At 43.8% G+C, this 23,480-nt stretch overlaps 1 long non-coding RNA gene across 1 annotated transcript; it reads right to left on the reverse strand.

Annotated features, from left to right (window-relative positions):
• Positions 1 to 14,992: 14,992 nt before the first annotated feature.
• LOC123253282 lies at positions 14,993 to 21,496 on the reverse strand. Its single transcript, XR_006506600.1, has 3 exons — positions 20,610 to 21,496; positions 19,521 to 19,685; positions 14,993 to 17,714 (listed from the first exon to the last, which is right to left on the reverse strand). It is a non-coding gene; the product is annotated as an uncharacterized LOC123253282 (long non-coding RNA).
• Between the last annotated feature and the right edge of the window lie 1,984 nt (positions 21,497 to 23,480).

The following is a 23,480-nucleotide window of genomic DNA, read 5'->3' on the forward strand; positions in this document are numbered from 1 at the left end:
GGAATACTATTGTGCCAAAAGGAATAATAAACTGGAGGAATTCCATGCAAATTGGAGAGACCTCCAGGAGGTGATGCAGAGCGAAAGGAGCAGAGCCAGAAGAACATTGTACACAGAGACTGATATTTTTTTTTATCCTGGGACGCCATTCTAGGAGCATAGGGCCACAACCAGTAGGCAATGGGTCGCTCAGGGGTCACCCAGCTGGGAAGTGTCTGGGCCCGGATTTGAACCTAGGACCTTTCGTCTCTAGGCCTGGCTCTCAATCCACTGAGCTAGCCCAGCTGCCCCTACTTTAGGTTGCAGTTTCTTTAGCAGATGTAGTTTTTACAGGGTGGGGTTGCTAGCCCCACGCCCAACCCTCCTCCTTTTTCATCTGGCTAGGGACAGTCCTTAGCCCAGGAGTGGTAAGGGTTGTGGCCCTATGCTCCTAGAATGGAGTCCCAGGATTAAAAAAAAAAAAAAAAGGGGGTAGCTGGGTGGCTCAGTGGGTTGCTAGCCCCACGCCCAACCATCCTCCTTTTTTTCATCCAGGCTAGGGACCATCCTTGGCCCAGGAGTGATAAGGGTGGGCAGTAGGGGTCAAGTGACTTGCCCAAGGTCACACAGCTGGAGGTGTCTGAGGCCGGACTTGAACCTAGGACCTCCAGTCTCTAGGCCTGGCTCTCAATCCACTGAGCCACTCAGCTGCCCCGAGACTGATATACTATGGTAAAATTGAATGTAATGGGCTCCGGTACCAGCAGCACTGCAATGACACAAGACAGCTCTGAGGGATTTATGGTAAAGATGCTACCCACATTCAGAGGAAGGACTGCAGGAGAGGAAACATATAAGATAAACAATTGCTTGAATGCATGGGCTGAGGTGGACATGAATGGGAAATAGACCCTGAACAAGGACAGATATTACAACCAGTGGAAATGTGCGTTGGCCATGGGTGGGGGGAGAGCGGGGGGCGAAGGGGAAAGTAGGGGCATAAAGTATGTAAACAGGTTAAAAACGAATATTAATAAATGTCTAATAAAAAAAAAGTTAAGAGCTTCAATGAGGTCAAATCGATTATATTCCTAAATGTAAAAATGCTATCAGTAACTCTTGAAAATTGTTATCATTATCATATTAGATAGAAGAAATATACAAAGGCAGAGGGTGTGGTATTAAACTGTTTGGGATGATAGGTAAAAAAAATTAGGGGAAAAAAGAGGATTGTACTAAGAGAAATGCAAAGGAAGAGGTAAAATGGGGTAAATTATAGCACATAAAGAGGTGAGTGTATGGTGGGGGACAGAATACTATTACAAGGGGGAGGATGAGAGTGGTGACCAGAAATACTTATATGCACCAAATGGTGTAGCATTCAGATTTTTAAAGGAGAAACTATTGGAGTTTAAGAGGGAAATAGTCAAATTATACTAGTGGGGGACCTCAACCTTCCCCTATAAGATCTAGATAAATCAAACCAAAAAATAATAAATAAGAAAGAGTTAAGAGAAGGGAATGAAATTTTAGAAAAATTAGAGTGAATAGATTCTCTGGAGAAAAGTGAACAGGGATAAAGAAGAACATACCTTCTTTTTAGCAGCACATGGTACATATACAAAGATTGACCATGTACTAGGGCATAAAAATATCACAAACAAATGGAAAAAGGAGAAATAATAAATGCAACTTTTTCAGATCATAATGCAATAAAATTATAATTACTAAGGGTTTCTGGAGAGGAAAATTAAAAATGAATTGGAAATTAAATAATTTAATTCTCCAAAACTGGTAGGTTAAAGAACAAATCATAGAAACAATTACAGATTTCATTGAAGAGAATGACAACTAGGAGACAACATATCAGAATTTAAGGAATATAGCCAAAGCAGTACTTGGGTGGGGTGGGGGATAGAATTTATATCCCCAAGTGCCTTTATCAACAAAAAAAGAGAAAGAGGAGATCAATGAATTGGGCATACAACTAAAAAAACTAGAAAAGGAACAAATTTAAAACCTTCAGATAAAGACCAATTTAGACATCCTGAAAATCAAAGGAGAAATTAATAAAATTCAAAGTAAAAGAACTATTGAACTAATAAATAAGACTAGGAGCTGGTATTTAAAAAATAATATGGATAAAGTATTGATTATTCTAATTAAAAAGAAGAAAGAAGAGAATCAAATTAGCAGTATCATGAATGAAAAGGGAAAACTCACCTCTAATGAAGAAGAAATTAAGGCAATGATTAAGAGCTATTTTGTCCAGTTTTATGGCAATAAATATGACAATCTAGGTGAATGGATGAATATTTACAAAAACATAAATTGCTTAGATTAACAAAAGAGGAAATAGAATAGTTAAAATAATCCCATCTCAGAAAAAGAAACTGAACAAGCCATTAAGGAAGTCCTTAAGAAAAAATCCCTAGGGCCAGATGGATTCACACGTGGATTCTATCGAACATTTAAAGAACAACTAAGGGGGCAGCTGGGTGGCTCAGTGAATTGAGAGCCAGTCCTAGACATGGGAGGTCCAAGGTTCATATCTGGCCTCAGACATTTCCTGGCTGTGTGTCCCTGCGCAAATCACTTAACTTCCATTGTCTAGCCTTTACCACTCTTCTGCCTTGAAACCAATACACAGTATTGATTCTAAGATGGAAGGTGAGGGTTTAAAAACATTTTTTAATAAAGAACAACTAATTCTAATACTCTACAAACTATTTGACGAAATAAGCAAAGAAGGAGTTCTACCAAATTCTTTTCATGACAAAAATATGGTGCTGATTCCCAAGCCAGGAAGACCAAAAACAGAGAAAAAAACTACAGACCAATCTCCTTAATGAACATAGATGCAAAAATCTTAAATAAAATACCAGCAAAAAGACTACAGCAAGTATATCAGGAATGCAAGGCCGGTTCAATGTTAGGAAAACCATTCACATAATTGACCATATCAACAACCAAACTAATAGAAACCACATGACTATTTCAATAGATGTAGAAAAAGCCTTTGACAAAATACAACACCCATTCCTATTGAAAACACTAGAAAGTATAGGAATAGAAGGGCCTTTCCTCAAAATAATGAGCATTTATTTAAAACCTTCAGGAAGCATCATCTGTAATGGGGATCAGGAGTGAAGCAAGAATGCCCATTATCACCACTACTATTTAATATTGTCCTAGAACTGCTGGCAGTAGCAGCAATTAGAGAAGAAAAAGAAATTGAAGGGATCATAGTAGGCGGTGAGGAGACTAAACTATCACTTTGCCAATACTATGGTATACTTAGAGAACTTGAGAGAATCAACTAAAAAGCTAGTGGAAATAATAACTTTAGCAAAGTTTCAGGGTACAAAATAAGCCCACATAAATCATTAGCATTTCTACTTGTCTCCAACAAAAGTCAGAAAGAGAAATTCAATTTAAAATCATACAATATAAAGTATTTGGGAATCTATCTGCCAAGCCAAACTCAGGAATTGTATGAACACAACTACAAAACACTTTTTACACAAATAAAACTAGATCTAAAAAATTGGAAAAACATTGATTGGTCATGGGTAGGATGAGCTAATATAATAAAAATGACAATCTTACCTAAATTAATTTACTTATTCATTGCTGTACCTATCAAACTCCAAGAAAACTTTTTTATAGAATTAGAAAAAATTATAACAAAGTTCATCTGGAAGAACAAAAAGTCAAGAATATCAAGAGAACTAATAAAAAATGTGAAAGATGGGGGCTTAGCAGTACCAGATCTTGAACTGTACTATAAAGCAGCGGTCATCAAAACAATGTGGTACTTGCTAAGAGATAGAAGGTGAATCAATGGAATAAACTTGGGGTAAATGACCTCAGCAAGATAGTGTGCAATAAGCCCAAAGATTTCAGCTTTGGGGACAAGAACCCACTCACTATTTGACCAAAACTGCTGGGAAAATTGGAAAACAGTATGGAAAAAGTTATGTTTAGATCAACATCTCATACTCTATACCAAGCTAAATTAAAAATGGATAAATGACTTAAAAATATAAAGGGAAATTATAAGTAAATTAGGTGAACATAGACTAGTATGCCTGTCAGATCTATGGGAAAGGAAATAATTTATGACCAAGCAAGAGACAGAGAACATTACAAGAAGTAAAATGAATAATTTTGATTATATTAAAAGTTTTTGTAGAAACAAAACCAATGCAACCAAAATTAGAAGGGAAGATTCTCCAATCCCCCCAAGAATCCTGGGAAAAAAATTATAACAAAAATCTGACAAAGGTCTAATTTCTCAAATTTATAAGGAACTAAGTCAAATGTAAAAAAAAATCAAGTGATTCCCCAACTGACAAATGGTCAAGGCAGTTTTCAGATGAAGAAATCAAAATTATCAATAAGCACATGAGAAAGTGTTTTAAATCCCTCCTGATGAGAGAAATGCAAATCAAAACAACTCTGAGGTACCACCTCCCACTTAGCAGACTGGCCAATATGACAATAAAGGAAAGTAATAAATGTTGGAGGGGATGTGGCAAAATTGGGACACTAATGCATTGCTGGTAGAGTCGTGAATTGATCCAACCATTCTTGAAGACAATTTAGAATTTTGCCCAAAGGGCTTTTAAAGATTGCCTAGCCTTTGATCCAGCAATACTGCTACTGAGTTTGTATCCCAAAGAGATCGTAAAAAATGGTTATACAAAATATTTATAGCCTCACTCTTTGTGGTGGCAAAAAAATGGAAAATGAAGGGCTGTCCCTTGTTTGGGGAATGGCTGAACAAATTGTGGTATGTGATGGTGGTGGAATTCTACAGTGCTGTAAGGAATGATGATCTGGAGGATTTCTATATGAACTGGGAGAACCTCCATGAACTGAAGCAGAGCGAAATGAGCAGAACCAGGAAAACATCGTACACAGAAAGTGAAACATTGTGGAGTGATCAAATGTCATTGATTTTGCTACTAGCAGCAATGCAGTGATCCAGGACAATTCTGAGGGATTTATGAGAAAGATGCTATCCACACCCAGAGAAAGAACTGTGGGAGTAGAAATGCAGAAGAAAACATTTGATTTATCACTTGTTTATATGGGTGTTTGGGGTTTTGGTTTTAAAAGATTGCTCTATTACAAAAGTGAATAATATGGAAATAGGTATCAAGTGATAACACACGTATAACCCAGGGGAATTGCTTGTCAGCTCTGGGAGTGGGGAGGGAGGAGGGGAGGGAGAAAACATGAATCATGTAACCATGGAAAAATATTTTAAAATAAATAAATTTATTTTTTAAAAAAAGAAAGTGGGAGCAGCTGGGTAGCTCAGTGGATTGAGAGCCAGGCCTAGAGACAGGAGGTCCTGGGTTCAAGTCTGGCCTCAGACACTTCCCAGCTGTGTGACCCTGGACAAGTCACTTGACCCCCATTGCCCACCCTTACTACTCTTCCGCCTAGGAGCCAATACACAGAAGTTAAGGGTTTAAAAAAAAAGCAGTTAGGACAGGGGCATCTAGGTGGCTTGGTGGATTGAGAGCCAGACCTAGAGACAGGAGGTCCTGGGTTCAAATCTGGCCTCAGACACTTCCCAGCTGGGTGACCCTGGGCAAGTCACTTGACCCCCATGGCCCACCCTTACCGCTCTTCTGCCTTGGAGCCAATACACAGAAGTTAAGGGTTTAAAAAAAAGGAAAAAAGAAAGTGTGGCTAATGGGACATGTCAATGTGGAATCTAGAAACCCCCAACTTGTAGCCTAGTAAGATCTGATGAACCCCAAGTTTTAGGACTAGCTTGTAAGTTGGAGACCCCAAAGCTTGTCCTTGTTCCCCTGAGAATCTATCCTGAAGGGAATCTCAGACTAGCAGTTTCTGACTGAATAAGAACATAAGGTAAAGGACAATCCCAGTTAGGTGGGGCCAAGCAAATGCTAATCTAGCGGGGTTGGCTCTCCCAGGGGTCAATGACCAGAGCAACCAGAGTCTCATGGTTTGGGGTGTAGTGTGCAGCTCTGTGTGGAGGCCTTTGAGGAGAGCACTGAACCCCTTTCCTTGATTAAAGAGTGGTTTTTCTGACTATTTAACAGTTCTGGTTTTTTCCCCAGTTAACAGACACAATGGATCGAGTGCTGGACTTGGAGCCAGAAGTTCAAATGTAATCTCCAGAACTTAGTAGTAACTTACCTGCTCTCTGCCTCAGTTTCCTCATCTGCAAAATGAGGATAATAGCCCCGCTCCCTAGGTTTGTCGTGAGGAAATATGCAAATAACATTTGTCAAAGCTTCATTTGTATAAACCTTCAAATGCTATATAAATGTTAGCTCTTACTATATGATGGCGCTTTCCCTCCCCTTCCTTTGATCCTCCCACTTTTGTCTTCTCCCCAAGCCATGAAAACACTGCAAAGTCACCTATAGCCCCCCCCCCCGTCACTTTTGTCTTTTTCTAGAACCCCGAAATATATCAGTTCTGAGAAGACGTTTATTTCAAATCATTTCCCATCTGGCTTCTGTCTTGGACCTCCTGATCTTAGAAACTCATCATTCTGCAAGATGGCTTCCGGTCTGTAACTCACACCCCCCAGTCAGCCCCGGCCTTGCTTCCTTTTTCGAACAAGAAGCTCCTCCAAGGCAGGGACTGCTTTATTCTTTTCTTTAGCACAGTGCCTGGCATACAGTAGGTACCTAATGAGTGTTTATTAACTGTTAACTATCTCCTCCCTGCTGCCCATTAACACGTACACAGGCCATCCCACCTATTCCCTCCCAATGAAAGCTGCCATGTTTCTCTTGGCCCTCGTGTTTCCATTTCCAGCATTCTACTCATTTGGAACTTTCTCTGAAGCTTCTTTATTAGAGTCGTTTTCGCTTTCTGTGCCTTTCCCTTCACTGGCGGCCCCCCAACCTCCTGCCTTTTCACAGGAAGCCTTTCCCAGTCATTGTCATCCTGGTGTTTCCCCTGGCCATGATCTCCGGCTGTATGGACTGGTTTAGACAGTCTGGGCCACTAGCTTGGGAGCTCCTGGAGGGCGGATGTGCCCAGTGCTTACTGTAGCCCGAGTCTAGTCAAAGCGGTGAGACCCGGAGTAGAGAGGAGCAAAGAGGCTGAGAGGAGATAAACCGTGTGGCAGTGGATAGAGCGCTCGGTCTGGAATCGGGAAGATCAGAGTTTAAATCTGGCCTCCGACACTAGCTGTGTGGCTCTGGGCAAGTCACTTCACTCTGCCTCAGTTTCCTCATCTGTAAAATGGACTGGGGAAGGAAATGGCAAACCTCTCCAGGATCTCTGCTAAGGAAACCCCATAAGGGATCACGAAGAACGGGACAGGCCTGGAAAACGCCTGAAGAACCACAGATATCTCAGTCATTTAAGGAGGGTGTTACTAGGAGATGTGAAAGAGGCAGCGTGGAGGAGAAGCCAAGTGCGCAGGCGCCAGGCCCGCAGCCCCGCCCCGCCCGGGTCCTGGAGCTGTCCACCTGAGAGGGGGCGCGACCTGCTGACTTGAACTTCCTGCTCTCACCTGGCTCACGGGATCTAGGCCCTTCCCCGAGGCCTGAAAGGCCCCTTGAGGCGGCTGGGCGGGGGCAGGCAGAAACCCATTTGGTGGTGGTTTTAAGTGATGTTTGGGAGCCCCCAGCGGCTGCACCTCGCTCGCCTGGGCTGGGCTGGGCGGGGTGTGAGGGGAAGGAGGTGCCGTGGGGCCGCCGCCGCCGCCGCCCAGCGTGGGGAGAGAGCCGTTCGTTTCGTAGCCAGGTAGGCTGTTAGTGCCGTGCCGAGGTCCTGCGCTCCAGAGGCGGCCGGAGAAGGAACTCATTCCGGCTTTGCTGGAGCCCAGATTCCAATGGCGGCCCCAAGTAGACTTGGGCATCCAGAGCGCTTTAATGGAGAGGGAATATCGCGGCGGCGCGCGGCGTGGGCGGGGCTTGGGGCCGAGGAGGCCGGCTCTGAGGCGGAGGACTAGCCCAGCCCAGGCCTTTCGAGGTCCTCGAGGCCGTAACGGTCCGGTGCGAGGTGGGGAGCGCCTTCCGGGCAGAGAGCGGCTCCTGCCTCCCTTTGGGGTGCCCAGCGCAGTGCCCGGCTAATAGTCGCTTGTTGTTGACTGATAATAGAATGACTGATGGAGCAGGACTAAAACTGAAGTAAAGGCAGTATAAACAGTGAAGCGTGCACCAAAGGGCAGAGCATCCACATTTCTGAAGGAGAAGCTAGCGGAGCTCAAGGACGAAATAGATAGCAAAACTGTGTGGGTGGGTGGGTGACCTCAACCTTCCCCTATCAGATCTAGATAAATCCAACCAAAAAATAAATAAGCAAGAGATAAGAGAGGGGAATGAAACCCTAGAAAAAATAGGGTTAATAGATATGTGGAGAAAAGTAAACAGGGACAAAAAGGAATACGCCTTCTTTTCAGCAGCACATGGGACATTCACAAAGACTGACCATGGACTAGGGCATAGAAACATGGCAAACAAATGCAAAAAAGCAGAAATAATAAATGCAAACTTATCAGATCCTAAAGCAATAGTTATTAGCAAGGATACATGGAGAGGCAAACCAAAAACCAATTGGAAATTAAACAATACAATTCTCCAAAATAAGTTGGTGAAAGAACAAATCATAGAAACAATTAAAAGTTCATTGAAGACAATGACAATGATGAGACGTCTTACCCAAACCTATGGGATGCAGCCAAAGCAGTTCTAAGGAGAAAATTAATATCACTGAGGGCATATATTAACAAATTAGGGAGGGCAGAGGTTAATGAATTGGGCATGCAACTTAAAAAACTAGAAAATGAACAAATTAAAAATCCCCAGATGAAAACTAAATTAGAAATACTAAAAATCAAAGGAGAAATTAATGAAATTGAAAGTAAAAGAACTACTGAATTAATAAATAAGACTAGAAGCTGGTATTTTGAAAAAACAGATAAAATAGACAAAGTACTGGTAAATCTAATAAAAAAAGGAAAGAAGAAAACCAAATTAACAGTATCAAAAATGAAAAGGGAGGCCTCACCTCTAATGAAGAGGAAATTAAGGCAATCATTAAAAACTATTTTGACCAATTATATGGCAATAAATATAGCAACTTAGGTGAGATGGATGAATATTTACAAAAATAAAAATTGCCTAGATTAACAGTAGGAGAAATAAGAATACTTAAATAATACAATATCAGAAAAAGTAAAGGGTTTGCAGAAATGAAGTTTCCAACATCCTAAGCTATAAACTATAATCAACTCCAAAGAGATACAGAGGAGCTGAATATACTGGAGCTAAAAAGTGGGGAGAGAACCACTTCCTTTTTACAGCCAGGGGGACGATTCTGAACCAACAAAGGACAGAGGCAAACAAAAAAGATCAAATATATACTGTTGTCTATATGAACTTGAAAAACTTGCAGGAATACAGTGCCACAAGGTTCAAAATGGAAACATTTGAGGAAAACACCTTGGTCTCAAATATCTCTGACTTAAACATATGTAACTACACATGCGGTCCATAATGATTAAGTCTAAGCAAAAGATTTGAACAAAAAATTCTCAGAAGAATTGGAAACAATTAATTATATAAAACATTGTTCCAAATCACAAAGAATGAGAACTACAAATGAAAACAACTTTCAAGTCTCCCATCACACCCACCCAGCAAAAGTGGCCAAAAAAAGGGAATAGTCAGGGTTAAAGGAACTGCTGAAGACAGGCCTATTGGTTTACTATTGGAATTTATCTTAGTATACTGTGTGAGATGTTGATTTGAACCCAATTTCTTTTTTTTCAATTTATTTCTTTTTAAATATTTTTCCATGTTTACATGAAATATTTTCTTTTCCCTCCCTTCTTCCCTACCCCTCCCAGAGCCAACAAGCAATTCTACTGGGTTATACATGTGTATAACCCAGTAGAATGTATATATACATACTTGATACCTATTTCCATATTATTCATTTTTGTAATAGAGCAATCTTTTAAAATCAAAACCTCAAATCCTCTATGTTTTCTTCTGCATTTCTACTCCCAGGGTTCTTTCTCTGGATGTGGAGAGCGTTCTTTCTCATAAGTCCCTCAGAATTGTCTGGATCATTGCATTGCTGCTATTAGAGAAGTTGTTTACATTTGAGCATCCTACATTTCAGTTACTGTATACAATGTTGTCCTGGTTCTGCTCATTTCACTCCCCATCAGTTTATGGAGATATTTCCAGTTAAAACCAATTTCTTTTTTTTATGTTGATGAAGATTCTATTTTAGAAAATAGTGTCTTTCCTCTTCCTTCTAAACCTCATACTGTCTTACTATCTCACTACACAGGTGGCCAAATTAGCCCCATTACATATTCATTGAGAAAAGTAGAATCAACAAAAAGGCCAAAAAAGCAAAAATATCCTCTACTCCCATTTATTTATTTATTTACTTGTTTGTTTGTTTATTTATTTGTTGTTGTTGTTGTTGTTGTTTTTAAAACCCTTACCTTCCCTCTTGGAGTCAATACTGTGTATTGGCTCCAAGGCAGAAGATTGGTAAGGGTTAGGCAATGGAGGTCAAGTGACTTGCCCAGGGTCACACAGCTGGGAAGTATCTGAGGCCAGATTTGAACCTAGGACCTCCTGTCTCTAGGCCTGGCTCTCAATCCACTGAGCTACCCAGCTGCCTCCCATATTNTGTTGTTGTTTTTAAAACCCTTACCTTCCCTCTTGGAGTCAATACTGTGTATTGGCTCCAAGGCAGAAGATTGGTAAGGGTTAGGCAATGGAGGTCAAGTGACTTGCCCAGGGTCACACAGCTGGGAAGTATCTGAGGCCAGATTTGAACCTAGGACCTCCTGTCTCTAGGCCTGGCTCTCAATCCACTGAGCTACCCAGCTGCCTCCCATATTCCTATTTATTTTGCATCAATTCCTGGAGGTCATTCCAGTTTACATTGGAATCCCTCCAGTTCATTATTCCTTTAATTTTAAAAATATTTTATAATTATTTTATAATATTTTATAAAGTTTATTTTTAATTTTCAAATTTCTATTTATTTAATTAATTTAGAACGAGAAATTTTCCCATGGTTATAGGATTCATGTTCTATCCCTCCCCTCCCTCCACCCCCTCCCATAGCCGCCACACAATTCCTTTTTTTTACATGTGTCAGCCTCTGTGTACAATGTTCTCCTGGTTCTGCTTCTTTTGCTCTGCATCAGTTCCTGGAGGTCTTTCCAGTTCACAGGGAATTCCTCCAGTTCATTAGTCCTTTGAGCACAATAGTATTCCATCACTAACAGATGCCACAATTTGTTCAGCCATTCCCCGATCGAAGGGCATACTCTCGGTTTCCATTTTTTTGCCACCACAAAGAGCACGGCTATGAATATTTTTGTACGTGTTTTTTTTTCCTTATGATCTCTTTTGGATCAAAGGGCAGGCAGTCTTTTAGCATTCTTTGGGCATAGTTCCAAATTGTTGTCCAGAATGGTTGGATCAGTTCACAACTCTACCAGCAATGCATTAATGTCCCAATTTTGCCACATCCCCTCCAACATTCATTACTCTCCCCTGCTGTCATTTTAGCCAATCTGCTAGGTGTGAGGTGGTACCTCAGAGTAGTTTTTATTTGCATTTCTCTAATTATAAGAGATTTAGAACACTTTTTCATGTGCTTATTAATAGTTTTGATTTATCTGAAAATTGCCTATTCATGTCCCTTGCCCATTTATCCATTGGGGAATGGCTTGATTTTTTGTACAATTGATTTAGTTCCTTATAAATTTAGCTAATTAGACCTCTGCCAGAGGTTTTTGTTATAAAGATTTTTTCCCAATTTGTTGCTTCCCTTCTAATTTTGGTTGCATTGGTTTTGTTTGCACAAAAACCTTTTAATTTAATGTAATCTAAATTATTTATTGTTAATTTTTTCTAACTCTTGCTTGGTTTTAAAATCTTTAGGGCATACTTTCAATTTGTTTTCTGGAATAGTAGGACCAGTTTACAGCTCTACCAACAGAGCATTAATATACCTGTTTTCCCACAGCCTCTCCAGTACTTATTATTTTCCTTCTTTGGGAATCAATTTTGCTAGTCCTTTCATTTCAGACCTGTCTGTTGGTCCAATTAGCTGAACCTTGTGTCTCCGCCCTACTCTTGCTACTCAGTCTCCTGAACCTAGTGAGTTGACACATTTATGTAGTGCTTTCTAGGTACTCCACCCCAGTTCCCCAATTTCTATGCTGTCGAATGCAGTCATCAGGAGGGGCCACCTTGACCTCCCTGGCCTCACGGCTGGAGCAGATTTTGTGGTTTCTCTGCCCCTTCTGTGTCTTGCACTCCGCACTCCTGTGTTGTGTGGCGACCCCGAATTGCAATTCCTTTTCCCAGATTAGACACCCTTGTGTTGCTGCTTTGGTCATCCTTTTCTATTTCAGGTTGACAGAAACCACGAACATGAGTTTATGTTGTGAAAATTGGTAATACCAATGTAGTTAGAAAAATGGCCTCTCGTGATCCATAGACTGTTTGAGTATAAGTTCAGCAGTCGAAAAGCTGTTTAAAAGCTATTTGGGGGGCAGCTGGGTTGCTCAGTGGATTGAGAGCCAGGCCTAGAGATGGGAGGTCCTGGGTTCAAATCTGGCCTCAGACACTTCCCGGCTGTGTGACCCTGGGCAAGTCACTTGACCCTCATTGCCTACCCTTACCACTCTTCCACCTATAAGTCAATACACAGAAGTTAAGGGTTTAAAAAAAATAAAAATAAAATAAAAGCTATTTGGGTCAAGCATTGCAATTCAGATGGTTTCCAAAATGGTCTTTGCTGCTTTCTCTGATGTTACCCAATGTAAGCCTGAGATTATTTGGGCTCAGTTGATATGGCGTCTAGCTAGATGAGAACGTTTATAACTCGGCTCATATTAGCTTATGGCAGGGAAGTAAGTTCCACTTAGATTATTTTATTTTATTTTATTTTTATTTTAAACCCTTAACTTCTGTGAATTGACTTATAGGTGGAAGAGTGGTCAGGGTAGGCAATGGGGGTCAAGTGACTTGCCCAGGGTCACCCAGCTGGGAAGTGTCTGAGGCCGGATTTGAACCTAGGCCCTCCTGTCTCTAGGCCTGGCTCTCAATCCACTGAGCTACCCAGCTGCCCTCTACTTAGATTTATTTAGCTCTATTAAAGCCATGTGAGAAAGGAGGAATAATTTCCCACGTGAGGCAATTTGGAATTCTGACTAAATTCATGCCGTCTGAGTAGCAGCACTGAGGTTTGGCCAAGGAACTTCTTTGGAGTCTGGATGTTGGCCGATTATGAACTCAACTTTTTTTTTTTTTTTTTAACCCTTGTACTTTGGTGTATTGTCTCATAGGTGGAAGATTGGTCAGGGTGGCAATGGGGGTCAAGTGACTTGCCCAGGGTCACACAGCTGGGAAGTGTCTGAGGCTGGATTTGAACCCAGGACCTCCTGTCTCTAGGCCTGACTCTCACTCCATTGAGCTACCCAGCTGCCCCCTGAACTCAACTTTTTAAAGGTGAAAACATATGAAAACTGCTGTTAATCAGCCTTGCTGACCATGTTGTAATGTCTTGAAGCACTGAAGGGGAAGCTTCATCTGAGATTGTTTGGCTGCCACGTATGAAAACGGGGCAACTCTTGCTTAAATGCTTCGGTGCTCTTGTGAGGATATTCAAAGCTATCCAGTATTTAAGGTGGCACATTTCAGGAAGGGAAATCCATCGTTGGTTACTGGGTGGGAAAAGGCGCAAAGAAAAGGCCATGAAAAATCTTTTTGTTTACTTAAGACCAAAATACTGTGTAGGAGTTTGCTGCTGCGTGAAACTTCCGACCTTTCCTCTTGGATGCCAAAATTTCCCACCTGGCTGATTCTAAGCCTGGCTGGGGCATTTTTTGCAGTGCAATTGGCCACCTATATGACTCTGCCTGGAGCTGACGTGAGGCTAGGCAACTGTCTTTCCCTTACTGTAGCCATGCTCTGCTTTTTCCTTGGAGAGCAACTTTCTAGAATCATGGCGGGCCACGAGGAAGGGAAATGAACATAACATCAAATCCTTCTCTCATAGAATACAGCTGGAACACTTCGAAGATCCTGCAATCGGAGTCCTTTCTATAGTAGTTAGATGAGTACATGTGCTATAAACAGGCAGGTAACAAGCCCAAATGCTCACCTGCTTATATATCTCCATTCATGTGTGTATGTGCGGAAAATAAGTTCCTTCTCGACTTCTTTTCTACTTCTCTTTTTAACCCTTTCCCTTCCATCTTAGAATCCCTACTGCGTATTGATTCCGAGGCAGAATGGTAAGGGCTAGGCCATGGGGGTTAAGGGACTTGCCCAGGGTCACCCAGCTAGGAAGTATCTGAGGCCAGATTTGAACCCAGGACCTTCCATCCCTAGGCCTGGCTCTCAATCCACTGAGCCACCCAGCTGCCCCTCGTCCTTAAATATTTCCAAATGACATAAGAATAACTGGGTCCTCAGACAAATGGTGGTGCCCCAGGTTTGCTCGGTCCTCCTAATTCTTGATTATAGATGGCTTTCCCTTTATATGTGAGTTTACTTTGTTTTAGGACTCCTCTATTAGACTGGGAGATCCTTAAGGGCAGGGATCATGTTTTTGCACCATATATACATTTACATGTTTGTGTGTGTATAAAAAGCATTTGCCAACGGGTCAGAATAACTACAAATCTTAGGGGTTTTATGGCCAGCCAATGCCTTCCCAGAACAGGTTCAGGTGCTGAGAAGCGGGGTTTCTTTTTCTTGGCTCTTTTCACTTCTAATCTATCAAAAATGCCACTTTCGCGTATGATGCCCAGCTCCAGAGCGTCCCTGGAGTATCGCTGGGTTGAGCTTTGGGGCTCTCAGAGCAGCTGGCTGCCTCGACCCTTTTAATGGCACCTCTTCTTTGGTCCTTGCCTTACTCTGGAGAGAATATAGTATCTGCACCTTCTACTCCCATGCCCCTCCTCGTCCTCCCAGGCCCTCGAGTCCCAGTTCACAAAGATGAGTCGGAATGCAGATGATTTGCCACTTGTTTATTTGGGTCGTATGAGGTCGGTCACTCACAAAAATGATCAAAATGGAAATAGGTTTGGACCAAAACATACTGGAGAAAGTTGTAATCAGAAGAGTAAAACTGAATCCTAGGTTGCTCCACCCCCGCCTTGGGATTTCCAAGCCACAAACTCCCCCCCACCCCACCCCAGGGGCAGATGGGGCCATTCAGTTCCTCATTAATCCCGGTGGGAGGAGGCAGAGCTTTCACTCTGGGCTTTTCCCTCCCAGAGGCACCCTGGGGAATGAGCTTTGCATGGCATCATTTCAGCAGGTCCTCTCAGGTGTTGAGGCTGCAGAATGGCAGCCGCAGGGGGCCCTGGCTCCCGTCTCCTTTTTTCTTTCTACCCTGCCTGAGCAGTGCCTCGCGGCTGCACTCCTTTGCTTTGGGTGCTCAGATTCATTTTGTTTCTTTTCATCCCATTTCTTTCTCTTTAATACTATGTAAGTCTGAGGATTTTCCCTTCCACAAGGGACATCAGCCATCTGGCTGTCACAGCCCTGTCAAGGCATCTAGTGTGGGCAAACGCAGGTGACCTGCTCTGAGCAGGGCGCCATTTTAGTCAACTCTCTCCTCAGGCTCCAACTTGGGCCCCTCTTCAATTTCTGCCTCTGCTGGTGTCTTCTTTTGCATGGGGGCCCTGCAGGAGCTCCGAGAGAGGGGCATGGCTGGGAAAGCAGCATTAGGTAGATTCAGGGGTCCAGCCTCAGCACACAGCATTACTGATTATGAGCGCCAATGCATGTTGGCAGTGGCCGGATTCCATGAATCTGTAAGCTTTCTTTTGCATGGGGGGAGGAGGAAGTTGAGGTGTATCCACCTGCACTGGGAGCAGAGTGCTTCGTCTCCTCCCCAGCTGCAGGACTCTGAGAAGGCCCAGCCTTGCCCCTTGCCCACTGCCCCCTCACTCCCTAGACAACCCTCTTTCACTGTCCCGACACTCTCCACCTCCGCCAAGCAGCCCAGCAGGCACATCTTTTCTCCCAGGGCACAGATACTGCCTCCCCTCACCCATCAGCTCCAATGAATAGCAACAATGGGATTTATTAACAGCTTTATTTCCTTTCCCTCTAATTTGTACTGTATTTGGAGACCCCTAGAAGTATCTGCTCCCACTCCCCAAACTTCCCTGCCTCAGCTGTGCTGACTTCCTTTGCAGTCAGCGCCAAGGAGAAGAGGGGACAGAGAGTTGTGGCTAGGCTTCCTCTCCCTGACGGCTGTTCCGAAAGGGAGGAGAAGGGCTATGGATTGTGGCCAGATCTCTCTCTCCTTGCCCCTGGGCAAGGGCAAGATGTACCATCCTCCTCGATGTGCAGGGACACCGCCCACACCTCCTGAGGCCAGGTGTAAGCTCACACATGAAGCTGTCTCCCAGGCCTAGCTCAGCTCCTAGCTTTCTGGGGCACCCTGATGATGGTCAGCGTTGGCGCCATTCAAACTTGCTTCTCTGAGGGTAGGGAGGTTCCTTTTGTAACGTCCTGTGAGTGAATTCTAACATTGCAGCATCTGATTATTCTCACTTCAATGATCTTCTCTTTTTCTATATGTTTTCAAGGAGAGAATTTTACCTTCGAGGGCTGCCTTTACAGAACGTGTCTCCTGGTTATCCTCCTCTTTGTGACCTGCGTGGATACCCAGCGCCTAGTGCCCTGTGCTCCTGTACCCAGGCTACACAGTTCCTGTATCCTATTCATGAATTATTGATCGAGGCACTACCTTGGAGATCCCATCAGAGTTGCCCCACTTTGTCAGCAAAATAGCCTTCCTCAAAAGCTTTTGCAGCACCCCACCCAGCCCCGGCCACTGGCCACAAAACAGATTCTCCCAAATGTGCTTAGACTTCTCCCCTCCCCACTGAGGCCTGTGGTGTTGGCCTGCTTCTTAGTTTAAGTTCGAGGTGAAATACAGCTCAGGCATAAAAAAAACCAGTCAAGTCGGTGGCCACCCTCCGGCCCAGGCCTAAGAGACCCTTTCATTCAGCAGACACAACCAATACACAGTGGCCACATTCAGAAGAAGAAGGGCCTAAATACAATCATATCTGCACTGTCTCCTCCTGCTTTTCCTCCCAGGCTTCCTTTCTGGGTGCTGGAGGAATAGTCCTCAGGCATTTAAAGCCTGTCCCTCCTCCACCCCTCCAAAGGTCACAGGAGAGAGCAAAGGTAGGAACTGCAGTCCATGCTCTCTCCCCTTTGGAGTCGGCTTATATATCTCCCCTCAGGGTTTCAGGAGTAGCCCTGAAAGTTCAGAAAGGCTTTTTCTAGTGCTCTTGGCTTGAACCCCTACTCCATTGGACTCTCTGCAATGCCAGAGGATTATTGTTTCAGCTCTCAAAGTCTATCCGCTGAGAAGATAGAGCAAGAACTGAGGCACAGCTCTCCTCTCAAGTCCAGGGGCACACGTTCCCCCATCCCACTCTGGTCTCTGAGGATAGCGGAGTCCACCTCAAAGCTTTTGCTGCAGTGTTGAGTTAGTTGGCCGAGGTCCATTCGGCCCGTGGCACAGTCAATGGACAGGGTTGCTTTCTTGTTTGTAGGCCCCGGCATCTTGGCTGCTGAGCTCGGGCCCATCTGTTCCTCGGGGCTGTGTTGGCAGACCAGGCTCAGTGGATTAGAAACTTTGGCTTGGACTCCAGCTGCCAAACCTTTGAAGGGCACGAGGTCCACTGTGTGGCCAACATTCATCACCTAAGGCAAGAAAGGAACAACAGCAGGGCCATGGTGGGGTCACTAGGCTGCTGGTACTAATGCCCTCTTCCTATCTGGAGACTTACAGTATTCTTTGCCTCCTCGCTTAAATACAGCCAGGCAGGAATGAAAAAGAAAGAGCCACCCTTTGGCTGTCAATACCCATTATGGATTACTTCATTCACCATGTGGTTAGTGGACTGGAAAGCTAGAGAATAGCCACACAGATTCCAAAGTCAAAAAGCAAGTTTACTCAGCTTCCCCATGGTATGTAGAGCAGGCAGAGTAATGCACAAGACTGAAAGAAGGGAATTTCAAAGGCCACACTTCCTGCTTTGAAGACTTCTCTCCAGTTATGGGTTTCTTTGGAATCCCCTCCAGGCAAGTCTGAGAAGAGAAGAGCTCTCTTTTTCCTAGCTCTATTCAAGCGGTTCCCAAACTTTTTTGGCCTGCCGCCCCCTTTCCAGAAAAAATATTCCTTAGCCTCCTGGAAATTAATTTTTTTAAAATTTTAATAGCAACGAATAGGAAAGATAAAGGCACTTGTGGCCATCATCGTCCCCCTGGATCGCTGCAGCACCCACCAGGGGGCGGTGGCGCCCACTTTGGGAATCACTGTTCTATTCTTTCTTCCCTCTCTTCCTTACTTCTCCTTTCTCTCTTTCCTTCCTGGTCTGCCTTCCTCCCTCCAGTTGCCTCTCTAGTCTTCTCTTTTCCCTTCCTCCCACATTTCCTACTTTTGATCATTCCCTCCATCCTGCTCATTCCTACTGTTTTTCCTTCCCTCATCTTCCCTCTTTCTGTTTCTGTGTCCTTCCTTTCTGATTCATTTCCTCCGTTCTTCCTTCTCAACTTTCTTTCTAACCTCCCTTCTGTGATGGGAGCTGGGCTAGCAGACCCGAATGGTCATAGAATGTATATATTCCAAACTGGGAAGCCAAGCCCTTTTCATCATTACTTCCACATGGGGTGACAGTAGGCAGAGTATGGTGTATATGTTCTGGGACGTGGTTCCACTGGCCTGCCCTCATTATGCCCCATCTCTCCTTTCCCTCTTTCCTTCCCTCCCTCTCTTCCTTTTTCTATTGATCCTCCATCCCACTGTCCCATTTATCCTCCAGCTTTCTCTCGGCTTTTTCTCTCTTCCTCCTGACCTTCCTTCTTTCCATCCACTCTTCCCTTCTTCACCCTTCCCTTCCTTCCTTTCTTGCCATTCCTCCCCATTCTACCACAATCCTTACCTCCCTTACTACTTCTCTCTTCCCCTTTGCTTTGCATACTCCGTCTCCTTCCAGCTTTTCTTCCCCACCTAGTTGTTTTCTTCCTTGCCCTCCCCTCCCTTACTCTCAGTTCCCACCTCCTATCCTATCTATTAATCCTCCCACTCTGTCATCTTCCTCACAGTCATCTCCTCCTCTCTCTCTGTTTCCACCCCCTCCTTCCTGAGCTACCTCCATTCCTTTCATTTTTCCTCTTTCAAACCTTCCCCCTTTCGCTCTCTTGCTCTCTTTCCCTCCCTTCTTTCTCCATCTTTTCAACCTGGCTTCTCTTTTGGCCCCCTTTTCTCCCTTTTCTTCTTGACTTTCTCCTTTCTGCTTTTCTTTGCCTCTTTTTCTAGCTCTGTCTTCCTTCCCCTCTCTCCTCTTTTACTTGATTGAATTCTAAATTTTTATTGATATCATTGGTCTCTATCACCAGGCTAGATTCTCTGCCTCTCTTTTCTAAGGTGGTCTTTTTGTTGACACCCTGTTAGATTTCCTAAGCTCTCCACCTCCTCCTCTTCCTCAGCTGCAATGGCTCACCTACCTGCTAGTTGGCCTCTTATTCCTCCAGAAAAAGAGTCCAGTTGCAAGAAACATTTCCCATCAGGCAACTTGCACCTCATTCCAAGCTTCTGGATCTCCCAGACAGACTCATGAGATAACCACCAAGGCAGTAAATGTTCATCTCTCAGGATTGCTGTTCCATGGCCTGTGGTCAGAGAAAGAGCTTTAAAATCAAAGAGTTTTGTCAGATTTGTCTCAAGCTGCCTGGACAAGCCCGTGTTCTGGTACTACAGATGGGAAGGTCAGAAGAGGAAGGCCTCCCCTTCAAACCCTGCCCCTACACTCTCTGATCAGTAAGTCTCACTGTCTCTGTCTCTCTTACTTTGATACTGTCTTTCTGGCTCTGGGTCCCTCCATCTTTCAGTGGTTTTGTCTCCTTTACTAGGTGTCTTTTCTCTTCTTTTTTGTGCACTGTCTTCTCATCTCTCTATCTTCACATTTCCTCTAATTTTCTCTCAATCGATTTCCTTTTCTTAGCTCACTTTTCTCCCTTCTTCTGTCTCTGGCTTTGGCTCTTTACCTCCATCCCTGGCTTTTCCCTGCTTACCTTTTTGTTTTTGTCCCCTTCACTATCCTTTCTCATACTGTCCTCTTGCCTGTCTAGTGGGGACCATTATATGGAACATAATGAGGACTGGCCTGAGCCCTTTCAGTAGGCCTCACTGCCCTCACCCCTTGCTAAATAAATAACATACACATTCAGTAGCTCCTCATTCTTCTACCTTGACTAGGGGCAATGTTAAAAAACTGAACGAGGAATAGCTGCCGATTCAGTAGGCAAGGAAAGGCCAATTCTTTACCTTTCTTTCTCTTACTCTCTTTTAAGGAGGCTCGGGACTTTCCCTTCAATTTCCCAGTCAGTGAGATCTTCCCCTTTCATCAGCTACAATGATTTATTCTCCTGGAAATGTCCATCATCTCCAAAGAAAGGAAATAATTGGAAGAAAAAATCTCCTGCTGGGCAACTGGTGCTTGATTCAAAGCCACTGGACCTTGGTTCCCCTCTGTCTGCCACCCTATCCATCCCTAGATCTCCCAGTCCCTCCCTTTGGACCACCTTGATCATTACCTGGATCGCTCCATCCATAGGTTCACTCCATCTGTTGAATTTTCTCCATGGAATTCATCACTCTGGTCCATCTGTTGAGTAGCTCCACTTGGGTCTCTCTTGGCCATTCCTGATCTTCTGTTCTTTCATCTTCCTTTCCTTCCTCAAATACTTCTATTCTTTCCCCTCATTTCCCCTTCCCTTCCATCTGTCCTTTTATCTATTTATCTTTTCTGCCTGTGTATTTCCATCCCGGTGTCTACACCTAACTCTGTTCTGTCCCCTCAAATAATCCACCCGTTCCTAGCTAAGTCTCTGCATGAATCCATGCCTCTCTCTGTCATCTCCCAGTATAGGTTTCTAAGGATGGAACTGACCTGGTCCTGGAGTTGATCCCTCCATTTCTCACTTTGGTGGTCTTTGTAAGCATCCAAACCCCATTCTGTAGATTTGTCCTTTCACCTGTCTCAATGTCAGGATGCCAGCCAACACTACAGATTCTCAAATTTTCTCCTTTCATCCTCTCCTGGAAATCTGGGTTTCTTGCCCTGTCTGTCCATCCTTTGCTAGTAGGGCTTCTATCACTCGTACCTCACTGTGCTGCTATCTCTAGCCAGGAATTTCTCTCTTGGTACGACTCTCTTTCCTGGCATCTTTAACTTTATATTGGTCACCAACTATCCATGTCTTATGATACCAATTTCCCCATTCATCCATCTCTCACTGTCTATGTTTGGGCATCTATTTGGGTAGGTTATTCTTTATTGTAATCCTAGCTCCCTTGTCTTCAGGAAACCATAGCCCAAGCCCTCTGCTCCTTTATCACAGTACTTGCTAAATCTTATGGGATCATTACTGTGGCTCTAGAGCAGCGGTTCCCAAACTTTTTTGGCCCTTTCCAGAAAAAATCTTCCTTAGCCCCCTGGAAATTAATTTTTAAAAAATTTAATAGCAATTCATAGGAAAGATAAAGGCACCTGTGGCCATCACCGCTCCCCTGGATCGCTGCAGCACCCACCAGGGGGCGATGGCACCCACTTTGGGAATCACTGGGCTAGAGTATTGAATTTTTTCTTTCTGGCTGCATAAAATATTTTCTCCTTGACGGGGGAGCTCCCGAATTTGGCTGCTATGTTCTTGGGAACTTTCATTTTGGGACGTCTTTCAGGAAGTGGTAGGTGATTCTTTCAATTTCTATTTTGCACTCCAGACCTCCATTATCCTCTTTCTCCTTAGATCTTAATACCCATCAGTCCCACAATCCTGAAGTCTCTCTTTAGTTTCTCTGTCATTGCCTTGGTACATCTATTCAATCATACAGAAATTAGCTTTCTCTCTTCATACAACTCCCACTCAGTATATTAGTTCAGCCATCCACTGCTCACTCAGGGGGTCTTTCTAAGCAGTCAAGCATCGCTTTTATTTATATTCATTCACTCATATCTCACTCAATGCATATGGAATTCTCAGCCTCTCACCATTCATCTTTTCGGGGCTAATGCTGTCTTCTAAGGTTTTCATCCTTTAGTGCTGAGGCTTCTGCTTTTACACGCACGCACACACGCACACACACACACACACACACACAGCAAAGTAATGCAGTCTTCTAAGGTTTTCATCCTTTAGTGCTGAGGCTTCTGCTTTTACACGCACGCGCGCACACACACACACACACACANTTTAGTGCTGAGGCTTCTGCTTTTACACGCACGCGCGCACACACACACACACACACACACACACAGCAAAGTAATGCAGTCTTCTAAGGTTTTCATCCTTTAGTGCTGAGGCTTCTGCTTTTACACACACACACACACACACACACACACACACACACACACACACACACACACACACACACACAGCAAAGTACAGATATTTTCCAGCTAGGAATCTCTCACTCAGTTCACCTCTCTTTCCGCGCACTTAGTCTCTCTTACCATTCATCTCTCATTGGCCCACTTTTTCCATTGATCCATCTCTGCTGCCTGAGTCTCTCATTCTTGCCTTGCTCTTGAGTCCTAGGTCTGCCTCATTCTCTTCCTTCCTCCTTAGATCTTAACACCCATCAATCTCTCAATGCTTGAGTTTCTCCTTTCATTCCTGTCACCCTTTCTGTATATCCATACCTCCATCATACAGAGATTAGCTTTCTTCTCTCTTCATACAACTCCCACTCGGTACATTAGTTCAGCCAACCACTGCTCACAGGGGTTCTTTCTAACTAGCCAAGCATCACACATTTCTACTGATTCACTTGTGTCTCACTCAATGCATCACTAGAAATAGAGCATACGGAATTCTCAGCCTCTCGCCATTCATCCTTCTGGGACTAACTCTGTCTTCTAAGGTTTTTATCCTTTAGTGCTGAGGCTTCTGCTTTCACACACGCAGCAAAATCCAGGCATCTCCCAGCCAGAATCACTCACGTAGTACGTACAGGAGCTCTCTTGCACACAGCTCTCCCTCTCTTGGTCTCTCTTTCCTTCCTTCACTCATTTCTCACTTTCTCCATTCATTTCTCTCACGCTCTTGGTCTCTCTTGGTCACTCTTCATTCCCATTTTGCCTTGGAGTTCCAGAGTGCATTCTTCCCTGCCCGCTTAGGTCATATCACCCCTCAGCCTCACAATTACGAGAGAGTCTACACTCATACATCACTCACTGCCTACATTTCCACACGAGTTCCTTCCTCGCTCTGTCACAGCTCCTCAGTTCAGCCATCTCGCAATACATGCTTCATACCATTCATCCCTTTCTTCAGAGCTTGACTGGACAGTCACTTCACATATCAGAGTTTGGGTCTCTCCTTTCGCTCTTTTCCTTCTGTCGTATGCTTTCTTTCACCCGTTCTCTCTCTCTCTCTCTCTCTCTCTCTCTCTCTCTCTCTCTC

Source organism: Gracilinanus agilis, chromosome X (genome assembly GCF_016433145.1).
Source record: "Gracilinanus agilis isolate LMUSP501 chromosome X, AgileGrace, whole genome shotgun sequence".
Lineage (NCBI taxonomy): Eukaryota > Metazoa > Chordata > Mammalia > Didelphimorphia > Didelphidae > Gracilinanus > Gracilinanus agilis.